Below are 18,712 nucleotides of genomic sequence, written 5' to 3'. Positions count from 1 at the left end.
TCCACCAGATCGGTTTGTGGCAGTCAGAGATCCTGCTACAACCTGCGCATATGCCAATCCAGTCATCTCAATCAGAAAGAGTTAGTACAGCACAGATTAGAAGACAACTTGAATCACATTGTGCTTTTGAAATCAGAGGCCCCTATTCAACCCATCACAACTGTGACATCTTTTTAAAATAGCTATTTGGCTAGTTCCCTGCTCTCACAGTCATGCAAATAATTTCTTTTTGCAAGTATTCAAATTAATTTTGGAAATTAACAGTGAATCGGCTGCCACCTCCTTTGCAGATGATCTCAGCTGTTCTTTGAAACAGCAAAACCCAATGAGAACATTAAGGCATCCAAAGCTTTTTAAAAAACAACACGGTCAGTCACTGTAATAAGCTGGGGTTTTGTTTTACATTAATTCTTAGCAAAAGTTAATTTGAGACAAAAAGGAGAACTCGAAGAGGAAGGTAAACCACCCGTGGGTAACAAAGGCAGTCAAGGGCAGTACCCACAAGGAAAAGAATGACATAGCAGCGGATGACTAAAAAGGGAGAAAACTGATCATGTAATTAAATTGACAAGAAACAAAAATGAATAGCAAGAGTTGTACAGGTACATAAACATTGAGTATCTTAAGTCAGCATCGAACCCTTGGAGGGTCTGACTGTGGAATTGATAATGAGTACAAAGAAATAGCAGATAATGTAAACCTATATTTTACATTGATCTTCATGAAGAGGATAGCGGTATCATCCTAAAGGTAACAAATAAGCAAGTTAATCATGGATAGAAAAATGTTTTAACAGTTTTTGTCACAAGGGACAAAGTATTGACCAACTAATAGGACTAAAGGTAGACAGGACCTAATGGCTTGGAATAAACATTTTTCAGGCAACTGACTGCAGAGATAGTCAAGGCATCGATTGGTCTATTCCAGAATCAGGGGATACAGGAAGCAGCCAGTGGATTGATGCACCTGTTCAAGAAGGGAAGGGAGACAGAAATCAGGAAACTATAGATTAGTTAGTTTAATATCTGTTTTAGCAGAGTCGAATATTAAAGTAATAAATAGCAGGACATTTAGAAACGCTTATCATTAAACATGGTAGACTGGGTTTTGTTAAAGAGACACGATGACAAATTTGCGACAATTCATTGAGTAGATAACAAGCAGGGCTGATAAAGGGCAATCCAATGATGTTCGGTATTTGGATTTTAAAAATGCAAATGATAAGGTGCTACAGAAAAGTTAATTGTATAATACAGGAGCTCACTCTGTCAGGGGTAATGCATTCGCATGGAGTGAGGATTGTTTAACCACACTGGCTGTTGCTGAGACCTCACTTGGAGTACTATATACAATATACTTTCATATTTAATAAGGGATAAACCAGTATTGGAGACCATTCAAAAAATAATTCAGCTAGCTGTTTCGAGACGAAAAGGTTGACCTATCAAGAATAGCTAAACAGGTAAGGTCATTATTTAATAGAATCTCGACAAACAGATTACATACAGTGTGGAAACCGACCGACCCGCCGAAGCACAACCCACTCCCACACATATATCCCTTCACCTAACACTACATGCAATTTAGCATTGCCAATTCACCTAACCTGAGAATATTTTTGGAATGTGGGAGGATACCCCAGCACCCGGAGAAAACCCACACAGGCAACGTGTTGTTGTACAAACTCCACACAGAGAGTCACCTGAGGCAGGAATTGAACCCAGGTCTCCGGCACTGTGAGACATCAGTGCTCACCACTGTGCCACCCACATAATATAGAGGGTGATCTTATGAAAAAAATATTCTGAGGAGCTTGACAGGCTAGGTGTTGACTAGATCTTCTAGCACCAGTGAAGTCTCAAACTAGGGAAAATTACATAAGTGAACATTCATTTTGTAAAAAATGTAAAGAATTCTTTTCTTTCAGTGAATGGCTAGAATTTTCTTGCCCAAACAATTGTGAAAGTTAAATGTGGTAGGGGAATGGGTCTGGTTGGGTTACTTTTTGGAGGGTCAGTGTGACCATTTAGGCCAAAGGGCCTGTTTCCACACAGTAGGGAATTTATGATTCTATCTCAAATTATTCTAAAAGAGGGCAGATAGATTTTTGAAATACTGAGCAGTTGAGGGCTATGTGGATCAAGCATAAAAGAGGTGTTGAGGCCTGGGATGGCCCAACGATGATCTGATAGAATGGGGGAACAAGCTGAAGGGGATGTCACAAATTTGAAACTCCCAGTCCCGTGTTTGCAGTCAGCGGGGAATTGCCTCAGCGCGGCGTGAGCGCCACCATCTTTATTTGGGACAACGATTCACTGGACACGTGCACGGCCGCCATCTTTGTAGGGGGCAAGATGCAGCCAGGCGCATGTGCAGCCTTTCTCTGGTACAGAGTCATTGGGCAGGATTTACACAGAGCACATTCAAAACCAAAAAATAATGATTATTTCTGGATTTGTTTCGTAGTTCACTTGAATTGCTTGGTATCGTAAATGAGTTTGCAGGTCATACAAAATTGGAGGTATTGTGGACAGCAAAGAAGGTTAACTCCGCGTGAAATAGGATATTGATGAGATGGGGTTTAATTTAGATAAATGTGAGGTGCTGCCTTTTGGAAAAGCAAATCAGGGCAGGACTTATACACTGAATGGCAAGGCCCTGGAGAGTCTTGCCGAACAAAGAGAACTTGGACTTCCAAGTTCATAGTTTCTTGCACGTCAAGTTGCAGGGAGATAGAGTGGTGAACAAGGTGTTCAGAACATTTTCCTTTATTGATTAGAGCATCAAATACAGGATGTGGGAGGTCATGTTGCTGTACAGGACATTCGTTAGGCCACTTTTGGAATATTGTGTGCAATTCTGGCCTGCCTCCGATCAGAAGGGTGCTGTGAAACTTGAAAGGGTTCAGTAAAGATTTACAAGGATGTTGCTGCGGTTGGAGTATTTGAGCTGTAGGGTGAGGAATAAAAAGCTAGGGCTGTTTTCCCTAGAGTGCCATTTTGAGCAGTGATGTTATGGAGGTTTATAAAATCATAAGGGGCATGGACAGGGTAAATGGACAAGATATTTTCCCTGGAGTGCTGTGTCCAGAAGTAGAGGGCATTACTTTAGGGTGAATGGTTAAAAGTTTCAAAGGGACCAAAAGGGCAACTCTTTCATGCAATGGGTGGAATGAGCTGCCAGAGGAAGTGGTGGAGGCTGGTACAATTAAAACATGTTAAAGGCATCTAAATAGACATATGATATGATTAGGAAGCGTTTACAGGGATATGGGCCAAATGCTGGCAAATGAGAATAGGTTAGGTCAGAATATCTGGTTGGCATGGATGAGCTGGTCCGAAGGGTCTGTGTCGATGCTCTACACCTCTATGACTGTGGGATCATGACAGCTTTCGGGTGGCATGGTGGCTTAGTGCTTAGCCGTGCTGCCTCACCGCACTCGGGTCCCGGGTTCATTTCCAGCTTCTAGCGACTGTCTGTATAGAGTTTGCACGGTCTCTGCGTGGGTTTTCTCCGGGTGATCCGTTTTATTCCCACTGTCCAAAGATGTGTAGGTCTGGTGAATTGGCCATGCAAAATTGCCCATAGTGTTAGGTGCATTAGTCAGAGCGAAGTGGGTCTGGGTGGGTTACTCTTCAGAGGGTCCGTATGGACTGGTTGGGCCGAAGGGCCTGTTTCCACACTGAAGGGAATCTAATCTAATCTAATCTCATGCTGCTGGGATTCACCTCTGGGCTCCCTCATGACTACTTTGTCAATATCTAACTTCCTCAGTCTCGAACAATGGGTGTACTTTTGATCTGTTTTGTACTTTACTATGACTTTTATAGATCCTTTGTAAATGAGCTTTTCACTGCGGCCTGACCATGTGCTGCTCTATTATAAGATTTTTTTTTCTAGAATATCATCTTTGACAGTCAAGAATTCTTTTTTCCAAAAAGTGAGTGTATTTTCCAGCACCACTCGAATTGAGACTCTGATCTCCAGCATCTGCAATTCTCACTTTTGCCACATACAATCAACATAAGATTTTCTAGCTGCTGGTGCTCAGGGCCCAGTGCACTCACCCCTGAACCTATCGGTGAGGTATTTACACATTTATACATTCTCTAACAACACTGAGTCCTAGCTGGCATAAACTGGTAAATTGACTATCTGCACTCAGATTCCCTGTTGATACAATCCTCTGAGTGATAGTCTGCAGAGAACAACAGAATCCATGAATTCCCATTGCATTGGTCAGGGTCAATGATAAAAGTTTCATTCGTTCAAAAATGACAACTCCTCAATTCCTGCAATTCACAAAACTGCCATTTAAAAATATTAAAATAAAGAACATTCTAAATGAAGGCTTTGATGAGGTAAGTTGTGGTCAGTTTAGATCTGGATGTTACCAGATGCAAGAAGAGTGCTTTCTACCAGAGCATCACCAGGTCAGTGTCAGCCACACAGATAGACTGGGCAAATAGATGCACATCTGAATGCACATCTCCCAGCCTGGGAATATGAAGCGGTGTTCACCCATTTCAGTAAAGATCACCAGAAACAAGACATCAGAGCCAGAAGACCGGAGGTTGCCTTTCGTGTTGCTACTAATTAAGGAAAGCAGTAAGGAAAAGCCAGGGAACTATCGACCAGTGAACTTGACATCAGTGGGCACGTTGTTAGAGGGATTCATGAGGGACAGGATGTACATGCATGAGTCAGGGTCAAGGAAATGCAAGGACTGATTAGGGATAGTGAACATTGCTTTGAGAGTGGGAAATCATGTCTCACACACTTGATTGAGTTTTTTGAAGAAGTAACATAGAGGATATATTAGGAGTGCGGTAGATGTGATTTATGTGGACTTCAGTTTGGCGTTCAACAAGGTTCCCCATGGGAGACTGGATAGCAAGGTTAGATCTCACGGAATACAGGGAGAATTAGCCAATTGGTACAGAACTGTCTCAAAGATAGAAGACAAAGTGTGGTGGTGGAGGGTTTGTTTTCAAACTGGAGGCCTGTGATCAGTGCTGAGTCCAATATTTTGCATTATTTACATAAATGATTTGGATTTGAGCATAAGAGGTATAGTTAGTAAGTTTGCAGATGACAACAAACTTGGAGGTGTAGTAGTCAGCGAAAGAAGTTACTTCCAATTACAATGGAATCTTGATCAGATGGGCCAATGGGCTGAGAAGTAGCAGATGGAGATTAATTCAGATGTATGCAAGATGCTGCATTTTGCGAAAGCAAATCTTTGCTGGACTTATACACTTAATAGTAAGGTCTGACAGAGTGTTGCTGAACATAGAGATATTGGAGTGCAGGTTCGTAGCTCCTTGAAAGCAGAGTCGCAGGTCGGTAGGATAGTGAAGGAGGCATTTGGTATGCTTTCTTTTATTGGTCAGAGTATTGAGTACAGGAGTTGGGAGGTCATGTTGCGGCTGTACAGGACATTGATTAGGTTACTTTTGGAATATTGTATGCAATTCCGGTCACCTTCCGATCGAAAGCATGTTGTGAAACTTGAAAGGGTTCAGACGAGATTTACAAGGACGTTGCCAGGATTGGAGGGTTTGAGCTAAAGAGAGAGGTTGAATAGATTAGGGCTGTTTTCCCTGGAGCATCGAAGGCTGAGGGATGACCTTATAGAGGTTTATAAAATCATTAGGGGCGACCTTACAGAGGGTTATAAAATTATGAGGCGCATGGAGAGGCTAAAGAGACAAAGTCTTCACCCTCGGGTGTGGGAGTCCAGAACTGGAGGGCATAGGTTTATGGTTAGAGGGCAAGTTGTAAAAGAGACTTAAGGGGCATTTTGTTTTCATGCAGAGGGTGGTACTTGTATGGAATGAGCTGCCAGAGGAAGTGGTGAAGGCTGATACAAAGACATCTGGATGGGTATATGAATGGGAAGGGTTTGCAAGAATATGGGTCAGACACTGGTAGGTGGGACAAGATTGGTTTGGGATATCTGGTCGGCATGGACGTGTTGGACCGAAGGGTCTGTTTCCGTGCTGTACATCTCCTTGACTCTAACAACGGCTGAATGGTTCAATCAAAAATGATCTGTGGTTCAAATCATAACATCCTTCATGTCCCACAACCCGTTCTTGGTCCCATCCTGCAGGCTCTATGAGTCCCGCTTCCTCTAACCGCCTGCAGGTCCCACTTCCCTTCCTACATTAGTACCATCCTCCAGGTTCTGCAGCCCTTCCTACCTCTGTAACATGGCCCAGTCTCTACAACTCTTCCCGTCTCTGCAATGTTACCCATAATGGCAGTGGAGGCCGGTAGCATTTACAAGAGTTATGGAGGGATATCGGGACTGGAGGATTTTGCAGGCATTAGGAATATAGGGACTTGAGGAGGTTTCACAGTTTATGAGCGTTGAAGGGACTGTGGGAAGTTACAAAGATTGGGATGGTTTCAGATTAGAGGATTCTGCAGAAAAGCTTTAAATGGTTGAAGGCAGGATTCCGAGTAGTGTACACAAACAGAGGGATCCTGCGTCCCTGAAGTTACCATCCAATTTGAGAAGGTATTAAGAAGGCGTATGGTGTGTTGGCTTTCATTAGCAGATATGGCTAAGACATTGAACAAATTTTTCACTCCAGAACCTCCTGTGGACAAGGACTGGGGAACTCAGGGAACAGGAGTATTACGTTGGACCACAATTGGAGTATTCTGCAATTCCAGTCTCCCTGCCATAGGAAGGAGGTTGTGAAACTTGAAAGGGCTCAGAAAAGGTTTACAAGATGTTGCCAGGGTTGATGCTGAATAAGCTGAGGCTATTTTCCCTGGAGCATCAGAGACCTTAAAGAGGTTTATAGAAACATGAGGGGCATGGATTGGGTAAACATTCAATGTCTTTTCCCTGAGGTTGGGAAGTCCAAACCTAGAGGGCATAGTTTTAAGGTTTGAGGGGAAAGGTTTAAAAAGGGACCGAAGGGTCAGCCTTTTCATTCACATTGTGATGTGTGCATGGAATGACCTGAGAGAGAAAGAAACGGACCCTGATACAATTACAACATTTAAAAGGTATCTGGATGGGTATATGAGTAAGGGTTCAGAGGTACATGGGCCAAATGCTGGTAAATAAAATGAATTTACTTAAATTATCTGGTCAGCGTGGATGTGTTGGACCGAAGGGTCTGTTTCCATGACATCTCTATGACTTGAAAAGAGTGCATGTTATAGAAGAGGTAGTGCTGGTAGTTTTAAACAAGAAGGTATGGAAAGCCCCAGGACCTGATTAAGTGTATCACAGGACATTGTGGGATGCTAGGGAAGAAATCGAGGAGCTACTGGCAAGGGTATTTGTACCATTGACAGTCAGGTGTGAAGGGCTGGAAGGCTGGAGGGTGGCATATTGGGCAGTGAAGGGGGGATTTCTAATGTTACAAAGAGATCTTGATGAAATGGATGAATGTGCTGAAAAACTGCAGATGTAATTCAGTCTGAATAAATGTGAGGTAATGCATTTGGTAAAACAAACAAGGGTAGAGCTTATACAATTCATGATCGTGTCTTGATTAGTGTTCTAGAGCAGAGCGACCTCCGGGTTCAGGTACATAATTCTTGAAGTTTACATCACAGGATGGACAAGACTGTTGTTCAGTCCATTGAATGTAGGATTTGGGACATCGTTATGATATTGGTGAGGACTCTTCTGCAATACTCTGTCCAGTTCTTGTCGCCCAGTTATAGGGAGATTATTATTAACCTGAAGGGTGTTCAGAAGAGATTTATCAGGACATTGCTGGGTATGAAATGCTTGAGTTCTGAAAAGTGGCTGGATACGCAGAGTTTATTTTTCACTGGAGCCTGGAGGTTGAGAGGTGACCTTATAGAAGTTTAAAAATAAAAGTTGGGATATAGATAGAGTTAATGGTCATTGCCTTTTTCTTAGGATGAGGGAGTCTCAAGGGGAGGGCCACATTTTTCAGGTAAGAAGAGAGAGATGTTAAAAAAATATAATGGGCAAATTGTTACACAGAGGATAGTTTGGGTATGGAATGAACTTCTTGAGGTGGATGTCGGTACAATTGCAACGTTAAAAGACATTTAGTTAAGTACATGGATAGGAAAGGGTTGGAGGGATATGGGCCAGCAACAGGCAGCTGGGGTGAGTTTAGTTGGAGATTATGGTTGGTGTCAACTGAAGGGTCAGTTTCCATGCTGTACAGCTCTGACAACAATATGGTTTTGTTCCATTATTTAAGAAAGACTGCGATGGAAGGCCAGGGAATTAAAGACCAATTAGCCCAATGTCAGTGGTGGGTAAGTTGTTGAAATGATTCTGTCGGACAGGAGTTACATGCATTTGGAAAGGCAGGGATTGATGGCAGATAGTCCGCATGGCTTTGTGTGTACAAAGTCAGGCCTCACTAACGGGATTGTTTTTGTTGAAGTGGTGACCGTATATTGTCTACACTAACGTCAGCAGGACCTTTGACAGGATATAACATGATATACAGGTTCGTAAGATTAGATCACATGATCAGGGACAGCTAGCCAACTAGATACAAAATTGGTTTGACAGTAGGAGACAGAGGATGGTGGGAGAGGGTTGTTGTTCAGACTGGAGGCCTGTGACCAGAGGTGTGCTACAAGGATTGATGCTGGGTCCACTGATGTACATCATTGACAAACGATTTGCTTGAGAACATCGGAGTCATTGTTAGTAATTTTGTGGATGATCAAGTTAATGACATAGTGGGCAGTGAATACGGTTATCAAAGGGGATCTCGACCAACTGGGCCAGTGGACCAAGGCATGAAAGATGGATTTTAATTCAGGTACTGAGTTTTGGACTAACACAGTTAATGGTACAGCCCTGGATCGTGTTGTCGAACAGAGAGAGACCAAGGGGTGCAGTTACATTGTTCTTTGGAAGTGGCATCACAGGTGGACATGGTGGGGAAAGGGGCCTTTGGCACACTTGCCGTCATTGGCCAGCACTTTGATACATGAGTTGGAGATATCTGTAACATTGTCTTCAATCTTTCCCTTTTACAGAGGAGGCTTATAAGGAGTGACTCGTAAAAGTTTTTAAAACCATGCAGGGAGTAAGGATGGTGAATAGCCAAGGGTAAGTGAATCCAAAACTAGAGGGTATAAACGTGAGGTGAGAGAGCAAAGATTTAAAGAGGGAGGTGAGGGGTAACATTACCCACAGAGGATGGTGCATTGACAGAACGAATTACCAGGGCCACATGGGAGAAACAAGAACAATTGCAACATGGAACTGAAATTTAGGCAGGTACATGGAGAGGAGAAGGTCTGAAGGGATATGGGCCAAACACAGGCAAATGTGACTCGTTCAGTTTTGGAAAAATGGTCAGCATTGATGACTTGGACTGAAGGTCCTGTTTTCATGCAGCATGGCTCTGTACCCAATTAAAGAGGAGGAGAATACTGAGATAAGGCATGTTGTAGACACTGAAGCAAGCTATAGCCATAGGGGTGGTCGTCTGGAATGCGGTACATTTCAAATATGTGGAGGGCTTATATGGAAAGAAGGAGGTTACAGAGATAGGAACTGTTATAGGAGTTAAAAATTTTTGAAGACACTGATCCACAAGACATACCATAGGTACAGTGTTGGAGAGGGAACACAGAACAGAAAGATCCCAGGCAGCATTCCCACCCTCTTGTGGGAGGCCTGCTTTCCCCTCTGTTGAACCGATGCTCACTAAGACAGCTCAGGCCTGTATTCATAACTGTGAACTCTCTATGCTGTCTCAGTACAATGCACGTTAAGGTAGACGTGGAGATTGAGCTGGTGTGTCTGTACTGTGCTCGCCCTCTAGTACCTGTGTCATATCCTGTTAGCTGATGTTTGGAGCTCTCCCATTGCTCCCTGCTCTGTGCACCGTGAGTGATCTTACCTCACTGCAGGATTTATTGAAGGCTCCAGATCTCCCTGCCCTGTGTCTCTGTGGCTGACCAACCATCTTCAATGTGGTGATGGACGAGACACACCGCAATTGGGAAGTCTATTGAATTAAGACCTCCCTGAGTACCTACAGGAGACAGACAAATAGACAGAACGGAAAATTACACTGATGTAGTGAATGTTACACATGTAGAATGGCACTGAGTCCCACAGGGATCTGGAAAATCCCAGTCTCCACCCCTGGCCCGTGCTGTTGCATCTCTCTGAAGTGAACAATTCTGTTGGCTCAGGATCTGGAGTAGCTGCAAGAGTGAGAGGCGCTGGCAGGGGCAGCAATTAGACCCACACAGTGAGGGATACCACATGGAGAGATACTGAGTGATATCACCCGAGTGCAGGAAGGTGTCAGCATCAAACAATTGTGACAAAAGAATAGGTATAGCTTCATGATGCACTGCTATAACTGGTCAGGAGTGAGCAACCTGTGAGCACGCGAAGTGATGGCCGAGTGGTATTATTGCTAGAGCATGTATCCAAAACTTCAGCTAATGTTCGGGGGAAGAAGGTTTAAATCCCACATTCTGAAATGGCGAAATTTGAAATCAATAAATTCAAATATTATAATTAACAATCCATAAATAAATATGAAACCATTGCTGATGTACAAACAACCCAAGCACTTGTCCTTTCGAGAAGGACATCTGCCCATCCTCACCTGGTCTGCACGATATCCCCACAGCAAAGTGTTTTCCAAATCCAAATAGAAAAGGTGATGCTTCGGAACAGCAGGGGGATGTGGCTGGAGACAAGCAGAAAGGAACAGGGTGGGATAAGGTTTAACTACAACTCTACATTAGCGAATTAGTTTCTGATAGGAAATTGTGGGAAAGAGTACAGAATTGTTTCCGCACAGACAAAGTCTCTTCAATAAGGTAACTGGATTTGTGACACAGATGAAAGAGATTTAGACATCGGAGAGACATGGTTACAGGGTGAACAAAATGTGGAACATAAATATTCAATGGTTCACAATCTTGTGGAAACTCAGGCAAAATGGGTAACTCTAACAATAATGGGTATCAAAGGCATTAGAGAGAAAGCGGGGGAGAGGGGGTTCCTTAAATATGAACAGGCAGACAATGGTCACAAATTATCCTTAGCAGATAATGTTCAGGATAAGACACAAAGGTATTTAATAAGTACAGGTAGAGTAAGAGGATCCCCAACTAAGCAGTGGGGCCTGTTAGAAACCAAGGGGACAAACAGTGCATAGAGCCAGAGAAAATAGGTGAGGTCTTCAATGAATACTTCCCATCTGTATTCACACAGGAGAAAGACATTGCAGCCGGGGATTTCAGTTGGGATGGTGAGGTTCTGGAACATGTTAAGATCAATGAGAAGGAGGCATTAAATGTATTCACAGGCAAAAAGGTGGAGAAATTCCCAGTAACAATAAAGTATATCCCAGGCTGTAATGGGAGCTAAGGGAGCAGATTACTGGGGCCCTGGTGGATATATTTAATACTTTGCTGGCCACAGGTGAAGTGCCGAATGACTGGAGGATCGCTAATGTGGTTCCTTTGTTCAAGAGCAGCAGGGATAGGCCCGGTAATTACAGAGCAGATAGTCTGACAGCAGGGGGAGGGAAATTATTGGAAACAATTCTGAGGGACGCGATGAATCAACATTCCAAAGGACAGGAATACATTAGGGATTATCTGTATGGATTTGGTAGAGGATTGTCCTCTGATATTGATGAGGGCAGTGCAGATGATGTGGTTTACATGGAGTTTATTAAGGTCTTTGAAAAGGTCCCACATGGAAGGCTGGTCCAAAAGGGAAGAGCCCATGGGATCCAAGGCAAGTTGGCAAATTGGATCCACAATTGGTGTAGGGTGTCTTTCACGATTGGAAGCCTTGCCCGGCGGGTGTACCACAGGGATCTGTGCAGGAACTGTTGCTGGTTATTATGTACATTAATATCTCGGATGTGAAAGGAGAAGGAATCATTAGTAGGTTTGCAAATGACATGAAAGGTGAGGGTGTTACCACAGTGAGGAGATGGTCTCAGGCTGTAGTCTGATATCGATCAGATGATAAACTGAGCAGAGTAATGGCAGATGGAGTTTACTTCTGATCACTGTTGGAAGTTTAATAAGTGAACGATATCCATCATGAATACATGGATCTTGGTGGACAAGTCCCTGCATGTCTGAATGTCTGAAGTAGACAGGGTGGTGAAAACACCTGAACTGGGAGTAGGAGGGGGACCCATATCCTGGTGGGGAGAGTTGCTGGAACTGCTCAAGAAGATTTAAACTCATCTGGCAGGGGTGTGGGACCCATCACAGTCGTAAGGCCAGAAAGAAATTTGAGGCTGGTACAGATGTTCAAGAGAGCAATATAAATAGACAAGGCAGGCAAGAACATAGCAGACAATGAGGGAAAACTGGTGGATTAAACTGCATTTATTTCAATGCAAAGGGCCGGACAGATAAGGCAGATGAACCCAGAGCATGGATGGGAACATGGGACTGGGATGTTGTAGATATTACAGAAACACAGCTGAGGGAGTGACAGGACCAGCAGCTCAGTATTCCAGGGGACAGATGCTACAGGAAGGATAGAACAGGAGGCAAAACAGGAGGAGGGCTGGTGGTTTTGATTGAGGGGAAAACTCCCAGCAGTACCTAGAGGGAGTATTCATGCATGATCACCCAGTTAAGCGATATTAGTGGAACTGAGAAATAGAAATTGGTCATCAGTTTGCTACGATTGTACTACAGCAATAGGCAATGGGAGATGAACGAGCAAATGTGTCAGGAGATCTCAGATATCTGTTAGAATAGTAGAGTTGTAAGGATAGGGGATGTTAACCTTTCCAAACGTGGACTGGGACTGTTACAGAGTTTAGCATTTGGATGGAAGGAATTTGTTAAGTGTGTTCCAAAAACTCCCGTCATTATGTAAATGGTCCAACTGGAGAATGGGGCTAAACCTGACCTCCCCTTGGGAAACAAGGTCGGGAACGGGACTGAGAAGTTCTTGGGGGAGCACTTTGGAAAGTCACCACAATTGTATTAGTTTGAAAGTAGCGATGGAAAAGGACAGGCCTGGTCCACAAGTTCAAGTTATACAATGGAGCAAGATAGGATTAGACAGGAATTTTTAAAGTAGATGTGGGGAGGCTATTTGCAGGTAAAGGGAAGTCTGGCAAGTAGGAATATCTTAAAACCGAGATAAAAGGAGCGTTCAGTACCACCATGTTCCTGTTAGTGTGCATCTCAATGCTGACAGAATTAGGAAACATTGGCTGAGTTTCGAGGCTCTGGTCAAGAAAAAAGAGGGCACATGTCAGATATAACTGGCTGACTCAAGGGAATCCCTTCAGAGCATCGGGGCTGTAGCAGTACACTTTAGATGGAAATCAAGAATGCAAAAAGGGGACATGAGATAGCTTTGGCAGAGAAAGTTAAGGAGAATTGAAAGAGATTCTACAAGTGTATTAAGAACAAAAGAAGAGCAAGGGACAAAACCAGTATCCTTAATGATTAATGAAGCCAACGATGTGTGGAATTATAAGATTCTAAATAAATATTTCACTTTGGAACTTACTGTGGGTAAATACTGGGGAGCCCAGGGAACTAAACAGTGTTTGGCCAGATTACTATTGAAATACTGCGTGATATTCTGTTCTCAATGCCACAGGAAGGATGTTGTGGAACATGAAAGGGTTCAGAAAAAATGTTGCCAGAGTGGATAGGTTTGCGCTACAGGGAAATGCTGAATAAGCTGGGGCTGAATTCACTTGAATATGGAAAGCTGAGAAATTAACTGATAAAGGTGTTTAAAACCATGATCATAATCGATAAGGTCTCTTCCCCATGCTGCGGGTTTCCCAACCGACAGGCCATAGCTTTAAAATGCGAGAGGAACATTTTAAAGGGAGCTAAAGGACAATTGGTTCCTGCAGAGTGTATGGAATAAGCTGCCCGAGGAAATAGTGGAGGGTGATAGAAATACATTTAAAAGGCATGTGGATGGGTGTATGAATAGGAAGGGTTTAGAGGGATATTGGCAAAATTCTGGCAAATGTGACTAGATATGTCATGCAGGAGTTGGTCCGAAGGATCTGTTTCCGTGCTGTACATCTCTATGACTCAATGTCTTGAAATGATTCCACATTATAGAAGAGGAGGTGCTGGAGGTTTTAAAACACAAAGGTAAATAAATCCCCAGGACCTGATCAAATGTACCTCAGGACATTGTGGGAAGCTGGTGAAGACATTGTAGGGCCCCTAGCAGAGATATTTGTACCATAGAGAGATGCATGTGACAGGCTGATAGACTGGAGGATGGCATTGTGGACAGTGAAGAAGGTTTTCTGAGATTACAAAGATATCCTGATGAAATGTGAGAATGGCTGAAAAACTGTCGATGGAGTTCAATCTGAATAAATGTGAGGGAATGCATTTGGTACAACAAACACGGGCAGGGCTTATACAATTAACGGTAGGACCTTCGGTAGTGTGTTGTAGAACTCAGGGTTCAGGTACATAATTCTTTGAAGTTTGCAACACGGAGAGACAGGATGGTAAAAAAAAAAACTTGCTTACCACACTTGCTATCATTGCTCAATCCTTTGGATATAGGAGTTGGGAAGTCGCATTGAGAGTATACAGGGCATTGGTGAGTCCACTTCTGGATTACTATGTCTAGTTCGGGTCACCCAGTTATAGGAAGGATACTATTAAGCTGGAGAGGGTTCAGAGGAGATTTACTGGGATGTGGATGGGAATAGAGGGTTTCAGTTATAAAGAAAGGCTGGATAGGTTGGTATTTTTTCATTGAAACCTGAATGTTGACAGATGACCTCATAGAAGTTTATAAAATAATGAGGGAGATAGATAGAGTTAATGGGAGTTGTTTTTTCCCATGGTCAGGGGAGTTTCAAGACAAGGCACTACATTCTTAAGTTTAGAGGAGAGACATTAAAAAAAAGGTACATGGGAGCACATTCTTACACAGAGGGTGGGATGCGTGTGGAATGAACTTCCCAAGGAAGGGGTGAATGTGGGGACAATTACAATGTTTAAAGACGTTTGGATTAGTACAGGAACAGGAAAGGTTTGAAGGGACATGATCCAGGAACAGGCAGGTGGTATGAGATCAGTTTTAGAATATGGTTAGCATTAACCAAACAATGCGGTATGACTCTCTGACTATGATTATAATGTTGTGTCATTAATTAAGAAAGGCTGCAAGATGAAGGCAGGGAACTACAGAATAATGACCAGATATCAGGGTGGGTCAGTTGTTGGAGGTCATTCTGAGAGGTAGGACTTACATGCATTTGGAAAGATAAGGACTGATTACGAACAGCCAGTATGGCTTTGTGCTTGGGAAAACATGTCCCACAAACTTGACCGGAGTTTGCTCAAGATGTGACCGAGAAGATAGATCACGGCAGAGCAACAGACGTTGTTTCTGGCTTCAGCAAACCCTTGGTCAGGGTGTAGCATGATACATTGGTCAGTAAGTGTACATCACAAGGGATCAGGGAGAGCTAGCCAACTGGATATACAATGGGATGACAGTGGGAGACGGAGGGTGGAGGGTGAGGGTTGTTGTTCAGACTGGAGGCCTCTGACCAGCAGTGTGCTGTAAGGATGGTGCAGGGACCACTGTTGTAGATCATTTACATAAACGTTTTGAGTGAAAATATAGGAGTCCCTGTTATTATGTTTTTTGATACCAAGATTAGTGGAAGAGTGCATAGAATATAGTTATCGATGGTAATCAACTGGGCCAGTGGTTTAAGGAATGAAAGATAGAGTTTAATTCGGGTATTGAATTTAGTTGAGACAAACCGGGGAGGACTAACACAGTTAATTGTAGGGCCCTGGCCAGTGTTGTCGAACAGAGAGAGACCAAGGGGTGCAGTTAGTTTGTTCCTTGGAAGTGGCATCACAGGTGGACAGGGTGGGGAAAGCAGCATTTGGCACACTTGTCATCAGTGGCCAGAGCATTGAGTACATGAGTTGGAGATATTTGTAACATTGTCATCAATATTTCCCCCAGCCAGAGGAGGCCAGGGGGTGACCTTATAAAGGTTTATGAAACAATGTAGAGCCTATGTAAGGTGAATAGCCAAGGATAGGTGAGTCCAAAGTTGGAGGCAAAAAGGTGAGGTGAGAGAGCAAGGATTTAAAGAGGGAGCTGAGGGGCAACATTTTCCACAGAGGATGATGCATCCAAGTACAATTACAACATGGAAGAGACACTTGGGGAGGTACAGGGAGAGGAGAAGATTTGAAGGGATATGCGCCAAACACAGGCAAACGCGACTCATTCCATTTCGGAAACATCGGCCGAAAAGTCATGCCGCACAGAAACAGACCCTATGTTTCTAGTTATTGGAGGAGGAGACTATCGAGACAAGGCATGCTGTAGAGACTGAAGCAAGTTACAGCGATATGGATGATCACCTGGACTGGAGATTTCAAATATGTGAAGCAATTGGTGAGAGGGGAGGAGAAGACAGAGATGGGAACTGTTGTAGAAGCTAGAATGATTGAAGATACCGTTCCACAAGACAAGCTATAGATACAGTGTTGGAGAGGGATTAAGGAACAGAAAGATCCCAGACAGCATTACTACCCTTTCATGTAAGGCCTGCTTTCCCCTCTGTTGTCCGGATGCCCACCAAGACAGTACACGCCTGGATTGAAAAATGGGAACTCCCTATGCTGTCCCAGTACAACAAAACTTAAAAGTAAAAGGTGGTGTTTGAACTTGGGGTGTGTCTGTACTGTGCTCCCCCTTCAGCACTATATCTATGTCATGTCCTGTTAGCTGATATTTGGAGCCCTCTCATTGCTCTCTGCTCTGTGCACTGTGAATGATCTTACGTCATTGCAGGATTTATTGAAGGCTGCCGACCTCCCTGACCCCTGTCTCTCTGGCTGACTAACCATCGTCCCAACCAGCAGTTGGCACGTCTCTTGAGTGAGGAACTACCTGAGTACCTGTAGAAGACACAGAAATAAGTAGAATGGGAAATTAGACTGATGCTGTGAGGGTTACACATGTAGAATGGCACTGAGCCCACAGAGATCTGGCCTGTGCTGCCTCATCTCTCTGGAGTGGAGAATTTTATTGGCTCAGGATCTGGAGTCGCTGCAAGAGTGAGGGACGCTGACAGAGGCAACAATTAGACCCACACAGTGAGGCAACCCACATGGAGAGATACTGAGTGATATCACCAGAGTTCAGGATCAAATAATTGTGCAGGAAGGAATGGTTTTGAACCTGTGAGCAGGCGAAGTGATGGCCTAGTGGCATTATTGTGAGGTAATTTATCCAGAAACTCAGCAAATATTCTCTGGACACAGGTTCAAATTCCACCATTGCAAATGATTGAATGTGAATTAAATACTTCAAAAAAGATATAATTAAAAACATGTAAGTGAGTATTAAACAATTGCTGATGTTAAGAGAAATCCACCGGGTGCATTCATGTCTTTAGTGAAGTAATCTAGGATGGGACTGGGATATCACAGGTATTACAGAACAACAGCTGAGGGAGGGACAGGACAGGCAGCTCAATGCCCAGGGGACAGATGCTGCAGGAAGGACAGAAGGGGAGCTGAGAGAGGAGGAGAGCTGCTGGTTCTGATTGGGTGAAACATCACAGCAGGACTGAGAGAGGAGATTCCTGCGGGACCGCCCAGTGACGCTGTGTTCATGGAATTCATCAGGAACAATGGGTCTTCCCTTTCCTCTGATTGTTCTACAGACCCCGATAGCCCCGCCCTCCTGCACCTTGACCCTCTCAAGATGGCGGCGCTTAGGCCCGCGCTCCCTCTTCCCTCAAACAAATGGCGGCCGTGACCCTGGGCCACTTCCCTGATCAGAGACCGCCACCTCCTTCCCCGGGCCTGGAGGGGCGTTTTCGGGTTTTTTTAAATATTACCGGGGACTTGTGAATTCTCTCCGCTCCTTTCTCCCAGCGAGGCTCCCACACCCCTGCTCTGAGCGCCGCTCTCTGAAGCCGATCGCAGCCGCTGCCGGAGAAAGCAGCTGCATGTCTCTCTCCCTGTCCTGATCAATGTGATACTGCGCATGCTCCACATAGAAACCAAACTGCGCGTGCGTCTGAGGTTATCGGTGTTTATAGAGAATATTCATAAATGCACGGAATCATGGGTGAAATATGTATCATTAACAATTGTTCTGTCGAGGTAGAGACATACAGATGTCTAGCATGCAAGTAGATTGTTTAGTCCAACTTAACCATACCGGCCAGGTATTTAAATTACCAGTCGTTCTGGGAGTTTGGTAAGAAGTTTCTTACTCGATTTGTGCAAATCGATTGGAAATATGTACGTTATCAGATTTACTACTCAACTATTTCTTAAAATCTCACATTGATTTATGAGAGAGGTTTAATGCCCCACTATGTAGCGAGAACAATCAAACCTTCAAAACAGTTTGCAGTCTGACCAATCCTGAAGCGTTCCCTCCCGAGAATGTTTTGGCCCCGCTCCTCACTCACTCTGGTTGGAGGACCGGCCGCTGCTTGATCCTCCAGTTCCGCCCCTCCCTCCCATCTGCAGAGTTGATTCGGGCGTGACTCAGCAGCTAAGCACCAGAAACATTAAGGGACAAGAGAAGTTAGAGTCGATGAAAATATCCCGAATCTTGGAGCAGGATGCTTGGGTTCAATTCACAGGTAGTGCAGGTGTATCAAATAACAACTTTGAACAGGTTCATTCGGAAAAACAAGGGAAGTCAGAAACAGAGTAAAAACAATAGAAAATGCAT

At 43.9% G+C, this 18,712-nt stretch overlaps 1 long non-coding RNA gene across 1 annotated transcript; it reads right to left on the bottom strand.

Annotated features, from left to right (window-relative positions):
• Positions 1–381: 381 nt before the first annotated feature.
• Positions 382–17,984, bottom strand: LOC132826968 (uncharacterized). Its single transcript, XR_009645945.1, has 4 exons — positions 17,862–17,984; positions 10,602–10,685; positions 9,879–10,013; positions 382–966 (listed from the first exon to the last, which is right to left on the bottom strand). It is a non-coding gene; the product is annotated as an uncharacterized LOC132826968 (long non-coding RNA).
• Positions 17,985–18,712: the final 728 nt, after the last annotated feature.

The sequence above is a fragment of the Hemiscyllium ocellatum genome, chromosome 23 (genome assembly GCF_020745735.1).
Source record: "Hemiscyllium ocellatum isolate sHemOce1 chromosome 23, sHemOce1.pat.X.cur, whole genome shotgun sequence".
In the NCBI taxonomy this organism is placed as follows: Eukaryota; Metazoa; Chordata; class Chondrichthyes; order Orectolobiformes; family Hemiscylliidae; genus Hemiscyllium; species Hemiscyllium ocellatum.
Note: the sequence above shows the minus strand (reverse complement) of the source record. Positions and strands in the feature narration are given on the sequence as shown.